This window comes from Myotis davidii, unplaced genomic scaffold, assembly GCF_000327345.1.
Source record: "Myotis davidii unplaced genomic scaffold, ASM32734v1 scaffold111, whole genome shotgun sequence".
NCBI lineage: Eukaryota > Metazoa > Chordata > Mammalia > Chiroptera > Vespertilionidae > Myotis > Myotis davidii.
The window spans coordinates 3,183,306-3,198,276 of NW_006284347.1; the positions used below are offsets into that span (position 1 = coordinate 3,183,306).

At 40.8% G+C, this 14,971-nt stretch overlaps 1 pseudogene; it reads left to right on the forward strand.

Moving 5' to 3' along the window:
* Positions 1 to 10,991: 10,991 nt before the first annotated feature.
* LOC102771590 lies at positions 10,992 to 14,683 on the forward strand (annotated as a pseudogene).
* The last annotated feature ends 288 nt before the right edge of the window (positions 14,684 to 14,971 follow it).

Consider the following 14,971-nt stretch of genomic DNA (forward strand, 5'->3'; position numbering starts at 1 on the left):
GTCTGGTCTACTCTCTTTTTCTTCAGCTTTAAGATAGTAAGAGCGCAGGTTCTGGAAAGGGCCAAAGTCAAGTTCAACTCTCCACTCTAACAACTGACTAGCTGAGTGACCTTAGGCAAATTATTTCACTATTATGAGCTTCCTTTCTCCAATCAATAAAATATGGGTAATTTCATCTAACTCATAGTATCCTAAGAAAAAGATGATGTTTATAAACCACCTAGTTTGGTGCCTAGCAATAATTTTTGTTGGTAGTGTCAATAAATACATTAATAGTATTATACAGGGCACCTTTTATTTTTACCTGCTTATCATTCATTGCTCCCCCACCCCCACTTTCTGGTAACACTGTCTCTATTTTCCTTAGAGAAATTGTCCCCAACCCTCTACTCACACAGTCATTAGGTTATATAAGGCTGATTCCCTCTACTCCACCCTGGGTAGGGTTGGAGTGAGAATATGAACCAGGCCTGGCCAGTCATCATAGCCCATCCCCCAAACATGGCAGCTGGTTTAGGATGGACATGTGGCCCACATTGGTCCAAAAGACTCCATACCATCATTTTGGATGAAACAACTAGGAAAAATAAGCTCTTTTTCAGCTGGAATTACTTGCTTTGAAGATGGAACTTCTGAGTACTACCATGTAAAAAGGGCTTCCCTGAGACTGAAGCTAATGCAAAAAAAGTCAGAGCCAAACTTTTAATAGTGTGAAATCAGGTCAGGTGACATCACTGATATCCTGGATCCAGCAGTCATTGAAACTATATCCATCCCTAGCCATTTTAGTTACATATGCCAGGCAGACTGACTGCATTAATGGCCCCAATTCCTGTATCTGTCCCCTTGGTAGTGCCCTCACAATCTGACCCAGGGTTCTGTTGCATGACTTGCTTTGGCCAATAAGTAGATAACAGATGTGAAGAAGTGGAGGCCTGAAATAGCACTTGTGTATTTACTCTCTTGCTCGTTTTCTTCTGCCATAGGAATTAGAACATGCCCAGTCTAGCCTGATGGAAAATAAAAACATAAAGCAGGGTAGTGTGTCCTAGCCAATAGCCAGCCCCAAGACATCTGAGCAAGCCCAGCTAAGATCAGCAGAGATGCCTAGCCAACCAGCAACTGACTACAGATGCAGGAGCAAGTTCAGCTAATAGCCACTGAACTCCACACACTCATGGACTAAACAAATGCTTCTTAGTGTGTCACTGATGTTTTGTGGTCAGCTGTTTTGCAACATTACTGGTTCAACAGGTAACTGATATATTCACCCATAAAATTTCTACATTCAATTCTAGTTGGGGTATCTGTCACTTGTACCCGAAAAAGTCCTTACGTATCGTATGAACAAATATTTTCCATAATTGCTTCTGCTTTCCCTAAAAATTCCCTACAAAGAATTATATGCCTGTCTCTAACTAAAGAACTTAGTTTCAAATGTTTACATTGCTCAGAGCTTAATTATGTTTTACTTGATAATAAACAAAAATCATTTTATAGCTAAGATTTTTGCAGAAATAACCTGTATTGTTTTGTAAGAGTAAATCAATGGTTCTAACCATTGGAATTCAGTTTACATAAATGATGAGAGACAGACAGTGAAATAATGTGATCATTACATGAATATTTAATGAGATGAAAAGATGTTCATGCCATATGGGGGGAGAGGGGGCAAAGAACAGACTACAATATATTTCTATGGTTTACTCAAACTTTTGTAAGAACACACACTTACTAGCAGAAGACTGAAACAACACACACCAAAATGTTAACAGTGGTGGGAATCCAAGTGGCTTTCATTTTTTTTCCTTTTGTTTACTTGCATGTTATAAATTTTCTATCTATATATATAAAAGGTAAGCTACCAAATGACTGATCAACCAAATGGTCAATGAGTTGCTATGATGTGCACTGACCACCAGGGGGCAGATGCTCAACACAGGAGCTGCTCCCTGGTGATGAGTGCAGGCCCACAGCCAACCTCCTGCAGCTGGCCAGTCTCCCACAATCCCTCCCCCAGGCCTGCCAACCTCCCGCAGCCCTGATCACCTGGATTGCCGGCCAGGTCAAGGGACCCCACCCATGCACGATTTTGTGCACTGGGCCTCTAGTACTATATAAAGATTTTTCTACTGTCTTTTTATTCTCTATTTCACGTATTTCTGCTCTGAACTTTGTTATTTTCTTCCTTTAGTAACTTTGGGCTTTGTTTGTTCTTCTTTCCCTTGTTCAAAAATAGCCAATGGTAAGGGTTTTTTGGTTGTTGTTGTTGTTACACAGCAAAGAACTAAAATAGTCACTTAATGTTTCATTGAAAGGTTATCTAATCATTTTTTTGACCAATCACCTATTATTGGACACAGGTTATTTTTAATGGAAATATCATAATTAATATTCTGATTGATAAAATTCTATATACATCTCTTATTACTTCCCTAGGATAAAGTTCTAGAGGTAGAATTATAAGATAGAAATTTAAAGATTCTTAATACCCACTATCAAAATTCCCCCCAGAAATGTTGAAATAATTTACACTCACACCCTTACTGTTGGCTATTTTTCCTCCACTGCCTTTACTCTTTACTCTCAACATATCTTGGAAGCCACCAGCTTCTTTTGAGGCTATAAAAAATCCCTAAATTACCCAAATCATGATCACAGCTCTGTATGTTCAGTAAATACACCTTAGTCAGGAATACCAATACTGTGCTAACCAGCTCTGCTTTGGGCCAGTGCTTCTGCAATAGTGTGGCCAATGTTCAGATAAACAAGGCTGATGGGGTTTTGTTTGTACACCAAGACTTCAAGGCACTAATGTGTACTGTGACTATTCCAAAATTGAGTATACAATGTAGCTTTTTCCAAATTTATTTGAGAAAAGAACTCTTTTCCCTTCAATGTACCTGAAAACTTTTCCCCAACCATTCGGACTTATTTATTTAATTAACATTTTTTAAGCATTAGCTTAATTCCCAGTATTGAGGATAAAGAAGTGGCTGAGACAGACACAGGTCCTGCCTATGGGAAGTTTAACCATGAGGACAGACTTTATCAGAGTTTTCTTCATCACAAATCTAACATGGTTTGAGGGGAAGGTGGTTACAGGAACTGGGCATTGCTTTAAGAACAGGGACATAAAATTGACAAAAAAGAATCAGAATTGAGCTCTAACAGAGAAATAGAGAAGACCAAAATGATGACTGGTTGGAGTTTTAGCCTTACTAGGACAAGAAATAAATATAATTTTGTATTTATTTTTCAAACATCCCATATGGAAGCCAGAACGTCAAAAGGAACACAAGTGAGTCATCGGCAATCTGTGTGTCTAAGAGATAAGGAAACAGGTTGATGTTGCTTACTCCAACATCCCACCAGAAAAGAGGTATTATGGACAATTCCACAGAATTTAGCAAATCAAATAAGAACTCAGGAGAACATTAAAATGGTAACAGAATAACTTCTTCATCGCTATACATGTGCTTCTTAACAGTAAATTATAATTAGCAACCTAGGCCCAACACTTTACTTATTAGAAGTAATCTCTTCTACCAAATTTACAAAGAGCAGAGATAGTTTACCAGAACAATTTCACCTATAAAGCACATAGAGTGATGTGGTTTTCACAGATGGGGTAAAGGCCAGTTGATGTCCCACTGGTGTGGCTCAGTGGTTGAGCGTCGACCTATGAACCAAGAGGTCGCAGTTTGATTCCCAGTCAGGGCACATGTCCAGGTTGTAGGCTTGATCTCCAGTGGGGGGTCATGCAGGAGGCAGCCAATCAATGATTCTCTCTCACCCTCTCCATTCCTCTCTGAAATCAATAAAAAGATGAAACATTTTTAAAAGGCCAGTTGTCATAGTAAGCCAAAGGTGAGTTCCCATGGTCGTCGTGTCCCAAGTCTCATGATTCCTACTTGTTCTACTGAGTCACCCACAGCCCCTCCCCCTGCCCCAGCTGTGTTTAGTCGCCTGCTATAGTTTTAGGCACTTGTTTTGACACCCGGGCTTTTTTGGTTGTCGTCTTCTAATTCTCGTCTATCCTGATATTTTTTTTTAGTTCTATAAAATGAATCCCTGAGAAACAGCAAAAAGATCAACTTTATTCAGCAATCAATAATGCAATAAGGCCTTCTATTTCCTATTACTGACTTCAAGAAAACCATTTCTGAGCTTTTCCCACTTATAAACACATTGCAGGAAATTAGGTAGCAGTTAAGATCATACTGTTTTAAATATTATTAGGAAGCCAAGATAAGCTCAATCATTGAGCATTCTTGTAAACTCTTAAAAACACCTGCTTTCTTATCTATTTGTGATGTACAGTCCTAAGAAGGATAAGTTATTAGTAAGACCAACCTGTACACAGAAACAGAAATGTGCTGCTGAGAATGACCTCAAAGAAATTAAATTGCACAACACCTTTCCCTTTAAAAGCACCTCATGAATAAAATTCGAAGACCAAGAATAAGTTCCATTTAAAGCGACAATGCAAAATAAAATCAAAGACGGTTTTATGAACCTATAAGAATACTTCCTCTAATTGAATATGGATTCATAAATAAAACATACACGCATCCACTCACTCTCTTAAATGGCTTCAGGACTCAAACTGTAAGCTCAGAGGGAAAGAAGGTAGAGAGAGACTTGATTTCTCTCTATCTCAGGCATCTCAGACTATCATGGTCTGGAATGGTCTATTTTAAGACAAAAGCATTTCCTGCTATGTGCTCTAAATTAGGTTAAGTTTATTTCCACATATCTCAGTCTCAGTCCATCACCTGAGCCCTGCTGACAGGCCATGTGAGCTGAGATCATCAGTATCTCCCAAGATTTAGATCAACTTAAAATATTCTCTCTTTTTTTCCTTACTAGCATCCTTAATTTTTTTTAAAGTTTTGTGTAACAGACTCCAGTTAATTCTAAAACCATTCCCGGGGAAGACATGGTGCTGAACAGGTCTCAAGCAAGAACTGGCTGACTAGGAGCCAGATGCTGCCACCAGATGTGTTGTATCGGACTAGCCCAGTGCTCTTTAGAATTTTGATATAGTTGCCAACATAGATACAGACAGTTCACATTAAAATCCAGATTCTAGCTCTTGAAAACCTGACAATGTCAGGCTTACTTCCCTACCTGGCAATGACTGGTGAGAGCCAATCGGCAGTTGCCCCTTCAAGAGAGAATATGCACCCTCCAGTCCCCTCCTCTCCTGTTATCTTACATTCAGTCTCACTTGCATTCATTCTACTCATGCTTGCCCCTTTAGGCATTTAAATTTTACTACTTCTACCCTTATAAAAGAACTTAGATAAGAATTCATTCTCCTCACCACCCACTTCAAGTCCATTACCAAATCCCACCAATTCTACCTCCAAACTTCTCAACCTGTTCCCTTGTTTTCTGCTTCTGCTTATCACTACCCAATTGCACTGGCATGACTTCCTTAAGCTATCCCTTACCCTCCTAAAGCATGGGCACTCCTCTAAACCTCCTCCTCTATTCCTCACACATCAACAAAACTATTGTAAGGTAACAATTCTGATCACAAAATATCTCCCCTTGCCCACTTAAAACTGTCTAGTACTTCCCAGTGCTCTTTGGTCAAAGACCAAACTCCTCCCCATGGCCAGAGGCCCTACGAGATCTGGCCAACAGTTCCAGCCCCTCTCCTGCCACTCTCTCCTTCACTGACTCAGCCCAGGTTTTCTTTCTGTTGCTCAGATGCATCCAGTCACTTCCTGTCCCAGAGCCTTCTATCTGCAGGGCTGATTCCAGTCATCCTTTAGGATCTAAACGGACCACCGGCTGCAGACCGCTGGTTTAGATCACAGCACATACAGTACACCTCCAAGGTCTATCACATCTCAGCTATGTTCTTTCAAAGCATAATGCCTTTTTTCATGGCATGAATGTATTTTTTTAATAAGAGAATCTGACTTCATCTGCCCTACAAGGGTCTTCAGAGTGGTTCTCTGATTTAGACGATAAAGGGGTGACCAGGTGGCCTGCGTCCTCTGGTGAAGGTGTAAGAAAATCTATTGTAACCTGTTCAAGGCTGCACTTCCTCAGATCCTTTGGTTTGAAAAATGGAAAGCCATGAAGGAGAGGAATTGATATGCACAAAGGATTCTGGAGCCTTCAGGGAGGGAACCCTGACACCCCAGTCACGATGCCCAGGATTCACAGTGAGATCTGTGGGAGGAGATGGATATGGTTGCTAATAAGACTAAAGTTTCCAGAAACAAAGTAAATACTTCAAAATAAGAGGAAGTCTAGGCTGGTGACTGGGACTCAAGACAAGTATCCCAGGTGCCACGGAGAAGCTTGTATGTACAGAGCATGTGAGTGAGGCAGGAAGCTAACAGAGGCCCACCATGCTGTGTGGAACCTGAGCAATAGGCACAACGTGTGCATGGGCTGTAACTCATAAGGGGCCCATGTGTCCAGCAGGGTTCCCACAAGCAGACGCTAGATGAGGGTTTAGGTCAGTGATGGCGAACCTATGACACGCGTGTCAGAGGTGACACGCGAACTCATTTTTTTGGTTGATTTTTCTTTGTTAAATGGCATTTAAATATATAAAATAAATATCAAAAATATAAGTCTTTGTTTTACTATGATTGCAAATATCAAAAAACTTCTATATGTGACACGGCACCAGAGTTAAGTTAGGGTTTTTCAAAATGCTGACACGCCAAGTTCAAAAGGTTCGCCATCACTGGTTTAGGTGAAGGTGGTCCATTTTGAAGGTAATCCCAGGAAGTACTAAGAGGAGAATTTGGCACTAAGACAAGGAAGTAAAAAAAGTCCATCTAGGATATCTTTTTTTTTTTAATATATTTTATTGGCTTTTTACAGAGAGGAAAAGAGAGAGATAGAGTGTTAGAAACATCGATGAGAGAGAAACATCGATCAGCTGCCTCCTGCACATCTCCTACTAGGGATGTGCCCGCAACCCAGGTACATGCCCTTGACCGGAATCGAACCCGGGACCTTTCATTCCACTGGCCGACGCTCTATCCACTGAGCCAAACCGGTTTCGGCTCCATCTAGGATATCTTTTAAGAAGGTTTCTGTTGTGTTCAACTGGACTCAGTCCTGCTGGAGGAGCTCTGAGAGATAGTGTAAAACTTGCCTCATAGTTACACCTCCATTCATCACTGGCAGAGGGCCGCTCCCTGGCACCTCCAGCCTGCACTGCAGGAGGCCAAGATAAAGCTCTCATGTTTCCATACAGAGATGTGAATGGGGCATTGATAGTATCTGCTACACCACGCTTGGCACACCTGTGGCTGAGCCTGGCCACTGAGAGACCATACAGTAGTGACTATGAAGGGCAGGAGCATCTTTCACTCTGAGGAAGACCAGCCTCAACAGTGACACCTTGTGACAGAAAAATGCAATCAGATGGCAGACTGGTTGATCCTCCTTACTTAGGAGCAGCATAATCTCAGGGTGGAGGGTCAAGGGAGGAGACAGGGAGAGGGGGAGAGAGGTGGGAGGGAGCCCTAGTGAAAAGACCTGGACTTCCAGCTAAGAGGGAAGGCAGGTTCCAGCAAAGTTGGTTTAATTTAGACAAATAAAAGTGGTTGTTGTTTTTTAATAGAAATCCATATATGACCCAAAAGCTCTAGCACACTTTATAACTCCATATTAATTTGTGTGCCCATTTGTTGGGATCTCTCTTCCCTCCTACTTTAACTCATACACTGCATAGTCAGGGCTTAACATTAATTCTAACATTTATGAGGCCCAGGCAAGAATACAATGGAGGCACAGGTACCACATGTCTATATATTTTAAAGTTATAATCAAACGAACAAACTGGTAAACCAAATACATTCTATCCTTCTACCTTGAAAAATACAAAGATGTGGATGTTGAGGTTTGAATTTTGAACTTAGAATTCTTGGGCTCTTTATAGTTCTGGACAAAACACGGTAGTAAGAGGCAGGCCTGCCCCAGCCAACATCTTTCTCTCCCCACCCCTGGCTCAACATGTGATTTCTGCAGCCTGCACACCAGGCTAGCTCCATCTGCAGCAGGGGCCAGCAAACTTTTTCTATAAAAGACCAGACAGTAAATATTTTAGGCTTTGTGGGCCATTCGGTCTCTGTCACAACTACTCAACTCTGCCATTTCAGCACAAATGCAGCCACACAATTTGTAACCAAACGAATGTGGCTGTGTTACAATAAAACTTTATTTTAAAAAACAGGCATGGATTCAGCCCCCAGGCAGTAGTTTGCGGGCATCTGATCCATACTTTCACAAATAGGTACCCCTCAGCCATTCTCGGCTTATGGGTATGCCCACTGTAGCATGGATTGTCCTCTGGAGAACAGACCTGGTAAAGAAGCCCAAGGAGACCCTGGAAGACAACTCAGGGTCATTTAGGCAGGGAGGTCCCAGGCCTGTGGGTGCCCAGAGTGGACCCTGGAATGCCAGGCACAGGTTTCAGGTGGGCACCTCCACTTGGCCCCCTGTAGTCAAATGAGGCTTTCTAGACTCAGCCTCTAAAGTCTGAGGCCCTGGCAGGGGTGCCCCCTGCCCAGATCTAAGGGTACATCGGAGGTACATAAAAGATTTTGAATATTTGAAAAAACATATTTAATATGATGACACTTGCATCATATCACTGAAATCACTCCCATAGCAATTAATGCAACAATTTTGTAATGGTAGCCAGAGACATATGTTTTTATAAAATGAAAGAGGGGAGCTCAAAATCAGATCTGGTTAGTCATATCTCTGCTTTTTGACTTGTTGCCTTGAGCAAATTACTTCACTTCTCCAATCCCCATTTTTTTCACCTGTAAAATGGAGATACTAGCAATACTTTTCACAGTGATTTGGGAAAAATTAAATAAAATGACAGAAGAAAAGTAATTAGCACAATGCCCAGTACACAGCTAATGGTCAGTAAAAGCTAACTTTGACCATTCCAACACTACCAGAATAGGGCACAGTGACTTTGAATCTCAAAATTGTCTTCCAATTCTCTCAGTCCACTAATTTGCCTTGTCTGATACTCCTGAGTCAAACTTAGCCTATTATTCAAAATGCTCAAGACATCAACCATTTTTTAAATGGAAAGGAAAAATGGACATCTTCCCATCATCTGCAGATTACAACATTATGCATCGATAGATATTGAAAGTCCCAATAATAAGCCATTTCTTCTTTAAATGCTACAATGATATGAATCAGGAAAACAAAATAAAAAATGTCCAGCTTGATACAACAGGGATTTTTTTTAAATGCTTTCCCATCATTCTCCAAGAAGCTGTCTGCAACTGAAACACACTCATCTACACATCACTACTCTCTCCTTTAGTTCCTCCAAACTCATTTTATAATTACTGTTTTCCATGTGCAGATCTAGCATGATTACATATTTTATAGTAAGGTGCTTGAGTAAAGAGGCTGACTATATATTCTATACTACAAGGTAAGGACTCTGTATATCCAAGTATTAGTTAACTGCACTTTCCATTAGCTACTTTCATTACTTTACTTCAAACTCTAACAACTTATTCTAAAGGATTAAATTTAAATTCTAAAACACCTAAAAATATCTGTTAAAGGGACAGACCACTATCTAATACATAGCTAAACACAAGTTAAAAATACATATAGCAAAACCTCAAACAATGAACAGTAAGAATAAAAAATAATTTGAGATGCTAAATCAAATTATAAAATATTATGATTAATATAAAATGCTGATTACAATATTACTCATTATCTCATAAAGTTTCCTAAGTATAACAAATTAAACTTGATACACTGAACAAATAAATAAGGTTTTCTTATTTGTGAATTCCTGTGAATTTCCTTTAATCTGCAAATGTAAAATGTCAGTTGGCAAAGCTTTTAGTTATAGTGTACTTACAAAAAAAATTCAGGAATTATTGGGTCTTGCACAAATAATCCTCAATCTGCCAACTAACAGATGTTTCAGAGAAAATGATAGAAAGGTAGGACAATAACAACCTCTTGTTCCTAAAAACCCAATTACACAATTTTTCTACATTTAAAATCAACATGTAAAGATTACATTTAAATAACCTTTTACTAGAAAAGGATATATATATATATTCATAATCATATATTCAAGGGAAATTTTTAGCAAAGGTTATAAGTAATTCGAAAGGAAAAAAAAAAGACCACAATCAATCTCAAGGAATGGGAAATGGCTTAAATGTGCAAATTTCAGAGACAAGCATTTCGCTATATATCCTGGAAAGATGATAAAGAAATAAATGTTATATCCTACTTCTGGGGTCTCTTAAAAATGACTGATCACCATGGAAGAATCAATATTAGCCTTTACCAAGGGCCATGTTCGGGGTGTGGAATAGTACTCAGAAACCCCACTAAAAACTGAAATCACAGGGAATGATAGTTAATAACTGCATTAAGTCATCAAGTAACCGAGTTAAGTCCTTTAATCAGTGTACTGATAAGAGTAACTTTAAGTAAGACAAAAATGTATTAGAAGAGAAATTATGGGACATTATTCAAATCTACTCAAGAAATATTTCTAGAGAATGAATCAGTAATATGGTTTCCAACCTTCCAGAGACCCAAATCCCTCCATTTCTAAAGGGAGCCATAGCCCCCTTATTCAGGTTTACAGGAGCAACTCTAGACACTGTGCAAGGCTGCTGGGTATGTGAACACTGGAAATAGGTAAGAGCTTTTCTGGGAGTGCAGGGTGTGGTCTTAGATGGAGAGAGGCCTATTAAAGAAAGAGGAGTACTAGAGAGAGAAAATTGTTTTTCAACCTGGATAAGAACTGAAGAAAACAGGAGAGACACATAGTCATGAATATTAGAGAATTTACAAATATGAGAACTTAAGGTTGCTTTTATTTCAATAATCTGAGAAAAAATAATGTAAGGATATTCAAGATCATCACCACAGCCGGGCCCACTGAATCTGGACAATAAGCCATACCCTAAAGAACCACTATGTATCAATGAGAAATGGAGAAAAATGAACGTGAGAGTCTAAACAATGTGGTCTCACCAATTGAAAGGTAAAACTATCAAGCTCCTCAGCATGAATACTAGTAAAAGTTTCACAGAAGTTGAATATGGTAAATATGATGAGAGAATTGAGTCATCACCCAGCACACAGCAGGGTAGACCAGTTGACTGCCAAAGAACCCGCCCAGAATAGTTGGCATCATATTCCAGTTACAAGTAGCAATTTAGTTAATGTGGCTAAATTAATGTTATTAATCTGAATTAGTAGCACTAAGTGTACTTAATTTCTAAATTGATTTAGGTTTTATGTAGGTGTAGGAGTGCCTGGCCGGGTAGTTCAGTTGGTTGGAGCATAATCCTGATGTGCAGAGGTTGCAGGTTCGATCCCTGGTCAGGGTACATACAAGAATGAACCAATGAATGCATAAATGAATAGAGCAGCAAGCAGATGTTTCTTTCTTTCTCTCTCTCTCTCTTTCTCTTAGAATCAATAAATAAATTTTTTAAGCAGTAGGAGCCCTGGCCCACATGGCCCAGGGGTTAGAATGTGGGCCCAAAGACCAAAGACTCACAGGTTCAATTCCCCCAATAAAGGGCACATACATCAATTCAATCCCTGGCCACCTACAGGAGGCAACCAATCGATGTGTCTCTCACATCTCTATCTATCTATCTATCTATCTATCTATCTATCTATCTTTCTCTCTCCCCCTCACTTCCTTCACTCTCTCTAAAAAAATCAATGGAAAAAATATCCTCAGAGGGTAAACCAAAAAACAAACAAACAAACTGTAGGAGTTTAAAAAAAATAAAGAACCTCACTAACTTTATGTTTAATAATTAAAAGTATTCACTAAAATAGCAATAACTTAAGTCAACCCTGAGGTTCTACAATAAATTATCTTCTTTAAAAGGGGCCTCATCTGCCTGGCCGGTTTGGCTCAGTGGATGGAGCGTTGGCCTGCGGACTAAGGGGTCCCGGGTTCGGTTCCGATCAGGGGCATGTGCCTTGGTTGTGGGCGCGTCCCAGGTGGGGAGTGTGCGGGAGGCAGCTGATCAATGTTTCTCTCTCATTGATGTTTCTGGCTCTCTGTCCCTCTTCCTTCCTCTCTGTGAAAAATCAATAAAGTATATATTTTTTAAAAAATAAAATAAAAGGGGCCTCATCCAACTTGGAGAAACCCTGGTTAAGCCATTAAACATACACTGGGTTTGCGTCCTGAATCTCACATTTATTATCTGAGAAAGTTAACAAATTTCTCCCGGCCTGGTAAGTACCTCAGTTAGTAACAATGGTACTGCACAAAAATGAGGTGAGTTATGATTAAATCAGAGAAAACCTAAGAGTTTAGCACAATGCTTAGCAGGCGTCCTCAAACTGCGGCCCGCGGGAAAACATTTATCCGGCCTGCCGGGTGTTTTGCCGCAGCTGCCTGTCCTGCTTAGCAGCTGACTCGCCCCGGGGCCCGCAGTGCACATGTGTGGAATGTCTGAGGGACCATGAAATAACTCAGTACAACAACCCTCATGGCCATCAATATTAACTACAAGCACCTGTGTTGTTTTCTTAACGTGTGATCAGCCAATTGTTAATAACTAGTTCTTTGTTCTCTACTAATTTCACATGACTATGAAAGCCATTCCCTTCTGAGCCCTAATGTTCCCTTCAATCTCGATCAGTTCTTGAAAGACAGTACAATTGACTGATACTGTCTTTCAAGAAAACTAATACTAGCTATGTGGTTGATTTTACATGGATCCCAGGAAGGCAACTAGACTCTTTAGTACAATATGTTTTTCCTTATGAGTAAAAGAATAACAAAATTAAACATGTTGCACTGGGTCTGAAAAGGTTACCTGGTTTAAAAGTTTGCTAAGCAATTTGCACATGAGAGTAAAACTTTAGCCAGTGCAACAAATGGCATTATTTACTCAATATATTCACTGTCCTCTCTCGTTGTCTCATTCCCTACAGTCTCCCTCCCACAGGAGGAGAGCCCTTCCTGCCCCACTGGCATCAGTCTTGGCCATGTCCTGTCAAATGTCCCATGAACTGAAGTGGCATGCCATATCCAAACAGGTGTGATAAGAGCTATCTTATGAGTAAACCACTGTGGGGATTTTTTCTTCTCTACCGTGAGAATGGCCCGTCCAAGAAAGGGACTCCTCTTCCTGCCTGCGTCCCGGAATCAAGACAAAATAGAGAAGAAACTTACACAGCCATGAGATAGACAGCCACTGAGATTTGGGGTTACCTCAGCCTCACCTAGCAATATCTGACTAACACACCCAGCTCGCATGGATGTGGCACTAACACGCAATATTCAACACTTAGGTAATAATATAGGGCAGCAGCTTCTCACTGATTTATCGCATTTCTTTCCTCCTTTGCCAGAATACCAATCTAGGTAATGTCATCCTTTCAGGGACAAAATACCTCACATTATGTCTCTAGGTAAATGCAAAGCACTTGTAAATGATATCTTTTCAAACAACAAAAAAAAAACACATAACCAACCATTTTGACTGTCTCCAAATGTACATTTTCTTTATCATTCCTAGTCCCTGATTTCTCTCCTAACAAACTGCTGTTCCTGATGCTTGGACATCAAGATGAAGACAATCGTTGGAAAGGCTCAAAGGAGGATAAATCCTGCTGATAACAGTCGTGCCAACAGCTCAAGTGAAGGCCAGGAAGCAACAATAGGTGCAGGCTGGAACTCATGCCTCAACCATCAGTGCATGCGTGAGTGCCTGTCCTGGAGGACAGCCCCATAAAGAGTCCAGTGGTGCCTGGCCCAAGCATGTCTCACCACAGATTGTTAGGAGAAAAGGGGACCCATACACCTGTGGTGCCTCTTATAATGGCTCCATGAATTCCAGATTGCACCAACTGATGCCACTGTCTCCCCTTGAGCAGATCCAACCCTGAGAGGTGCCTGAAGGCAATAACCATGTCCCATTCATGCTGGCATCTCGCTGCTATAACACCTGTAATTAAAGGAAGCTCAGTGTAGAGCAGTGGAAAGCATGGGCTTTGAGTCCAAGACTCAAATACCAACTTCTCTATTTACTTGGGGAAGGCCCTTGTAAGCAGATGCTGTTAAGTGCCCTACTAATGTCCCTCTGACTTAAACATTTTACTAGTAAAGTTCCCCAAAGGTTTTCGCACTGCAGGTATCAGCATCGCTGCTGAGGACTTCTTTTGAATCTTGAAAAACTACTCTGCTCTTGCAGGAGGCAAGATGAAAGTGCCAGGGAATACCTGGGTCTCTCTGAGCAGGCGGCGGCGGGTTGTTCAGCCACGGCCAAAATTAAGTCTCTGGACTTTCGCGGCAAGAAGGGGGAGCTGCTCAAACAGCTGGGACGACTTGAAGGTGGAGCTGTCCCAGCTGCCTGTAGCCAAAGTGACAGGCGGCGCAGCTTCCAAGCTTTCTAAGATCCAAGTTGTTCGCAAGTCTATCGCCGGTGTTCTTACCTTCATTAACCAGACTCAGAAAGAGAACCTCAGGAAATTCTACAAGGGCAAGAAGTACAAGCCCCTGGATCTGCGGCACAAGAAAACACGCGCCATGCGCCACCGGCTCAACAAGCATGAAGAAAACCTCAAGGCCAAGAAGCAGCAGCAGAAGGAGTGGCTATACCCCCCGCAGAAGTACGCGGTCAAGACCTGAGCATCAATAAAGCACAAACTGGCTGACAAAAAAAAAAATAGAAAGTGCCATGGTGCCATGGGATAATGAACAACTGACAGATATAATTATACACCAATGTTCATAGAAGCATTGCTGACAACAGTCAAAAGGTAGAAACAAACCAAATGTTAAGCGGCAGATTACTGGATAAACAAAATGTGGTAAAGAAATACAATGGAATATTATTCATCCTTAAAAAGAAATGAAATTCGCCCTGGCTGATGTTGCTCAGTGGTAGAGTGTCGGCCTAACCCATCAAAGGATTTGGGGTTTGATTCCCAG